Genomic DNA, 2,807 nt, shown 5'->3' with positions numbered 1-2,807 from the left:
TTGGATGATTATGAAAAGTCTCAAAGTAAAGAAATTTCCATATCTGAAAACTTCCGCAATTAAACCGCATCAGAACGTCAACTTCAAGCCCGATTTCGACCTTGATTCATCCGGTATCTCTCAAAACGCAAAACATAAAAGTTGTAGATCTTTTTCTTGGTGTTCCACAGCATCTTGAATCATCTCAATCGGAGATTTTATGAGAGAGTTATGACCAGATTACGAATTGATGTTGAAACTGTCCAAAATCGCCCAATTTGCTTTGTTTTGCATTTAATGCCTCAATTTGTATCCTAAATCAAAATATAAGAATAATAAGTATATTTAGGCATTAAATAAGTATAAGAGATTAAATATTAAGGGGAAAAATACGACATTTTACATTCTTATCAAACGTCACCGGACACAAATTGCATCAACAATTTGGCGCCGTCTGTGGGAACGACGTGGTCGCTCCTACCAGAACAAAGATACAGAACGGTGACTGGTGATCAGAAACACCCTTTGTTAAAAAAGAGATAGCCGATGGAGCATATTTGGGGTTTTTGTTTGACAGATCTGAACTTAAGAGCAGTGTATTTGCATTCACATGCTGCGACTTTATGAAAGTCTATCCTGGTATGGCTCTTTGACGACGGCAATGTCGGAGGATAGAGCTTACCTTCGCCGAATCTACAGGCACGAATCCTCAGATATGTGGTTATCGCCCCAAGCTGGCAAATACCTTTGTAGGCACATTAGATAAGTCCTTTATTTTGTCATGACTCGATTCAGTTGTTCATTCATGCTCTTGTATGTTATGGATTTTGATGGAAGGAGAAGGCTTCTTGCAAAAGAAATGAGAAACTTTCTAGATTCGCTTGAGTTTTGCACCAGGTGTAGTTGATGACGAGTTTTGCACGTCTGTGGTGCAAAATGTGTGGTGCAAAAATTTAATATTCAACTTATTTGTCATGGAAATTATGTTAGAAGCAGCTTTATCAGAAAACAAAAGAAGGAGAAGTGGCCACGTATCAAGCGGCAGGGAAGCTGTGGGAGAAATAAATGTAGCTTTAGTGGTTCTCGTGTAAATTTCATAATGGATTTAAAGTTGGTACGACCACTGCGGTCAGAAGGTAAAGCTCAAGTGCCTAGTTGGCAGCATTATTAATTGTACCTCGTAAATGGTGAGGAGGAAGTCTCCATATCGCCTTCGGTGGGCCCTGAGAGACCTCTTCGAGCTACCCCCCTCAAACAGAATCTCGTGACGACGTCGGACATCCTTTGAGAAGGAGAAGTGGCCACGTATCAAGAGGCAGGGAAGCTGTGGGAGAAATAAATGTAGCTTTAGTGGTTCTCGTGTAAATTTCAGAATGGATTTAAAGTTGGTACGACCACTGTGGTCGGAAGGTAAAGCTCAAGTGCCTAGTTGGCAGCGTTATTAATTGTACCTCATAAATGGTGAGGAGGAAGTCCCCATATCACCTTCGGTGGGCCCCAAGAGACCTCTTCAAGCTACCCCCCTCAAACAGAATCTCGTGACGACGTTGGACATCCTTTGACAAGCTCAGAACTCCCTTCAAAACCATTCTGGTATTTACTTCTGCTAACTAACACGTGCTCGAGAGGAGCTTCTCAAAGAGGTTCCGATGAAGCCAGCTTATAACTATACGTGTTGAAGAAGAGTAGGCCTGGCTTTGTTGGTCTTTGCAGGAAGTGATGTTACAACTGAAGTGAGATGGGCTACGAAACAATGTTTCACCCCGGACGCGTTCCGGGGGTTACTAGAGCACCAGGTCACCGACCTGTAAAGGTTCGGGTGATAGAACTCAGGTACGGGTTCCATGCACAAGAGAAAAGATTAAATTTCGGACGAAAGAAAAGTGCATCAGCGCTTCATGTCTCACACATGAAGAGGGCGAACTGTTTGAACGGTTCCCGGACTTGTCAGCTTCCAGTGGTTCTCTCTCTCTAGAGTCCGGCATTCTCAGGAGACCTCCCTGAAAGGCTTTTGGAGTATCTTGGGCTATGATTACCTGATAGCACATTGGACCAGTGGCAATCTCGACCTCGATTTCAGGAGAAGCTTCCTCTGCAGCATGTTAGCTGCACTTCGTGAGCAATAAAGGGGACTTCTGGACTTCTGTTCATATGCGCCCCCTTCCATCCGAGAAGGTAGTTTCGGGGTCATTGCCGAGAACCTGTCCGAGGTTAATTATGAAATCTTTTCCGATGTCATGGTCGAGATCAAGGCTCGTTTCCCTACATTGTTCCGAAAGGATCTTGTCAGTGTGGGAAGGAAATTTAGTTCGGTGTGCTCCACGGTGTTTGAAGGCTTGGAGTTGGGGGTTGGACCTCGGACCTGTGGTTATACTCATTCTCGAGCATCGACCGACCTTCTCTTTCGGTCACTTTGTATCATTCCGGCCTTTTGATGTTTGAGGAGTGAAGAGTCCGGTGTTCCCAAGAAGGAAGAGGAACATAGATATGCCTGAATTGCGCCTCACCATGAAATGGTGTGCGCATATGATGGCAGGAAACTCGTGTTCAAGATAAATCGCTAGTTTGGGGCTCGGAGACCTCGGACTAGACCCCGGACCCCAAAGGTGGATGCGTGAGGGTGGCTATTAGAGGCTTAGGGTTGAGTATCGAAAAAGGAATTAGCCAAAGCTGTACACTCTTCTGCCTTTGGCCTGGGAGGTCACTAAATGGACCAAGCACGAATACAATGCATGCAGAATGCTGATTGCACACTATGCTTGTCGACCTCCCAGCATAGGAGCTGAATGTGCCCGGACATCTGCTGGGCTATAAGAGTGATGATGTCT

Source organism: Alnus glutinosa, chromosome 10, assembly GCF_958979055.1.
Source record: "Alnus glutinosa chromosome 10, dhAlnGlut1.1, whole genome shotgun sequence".
Taxonomy (NCBI): domain Eukaryota; kingdom Viridiplantae; phylum Streptophyta; class Magnoliopsida; order Fagales; family Betulaceae; genus Alnus; species Alnus glutinosa.
The sequence above is the reverse complement of the archived record's forward strand: the minus strand, read 5'-3'. Positions refer to the sequence as shown.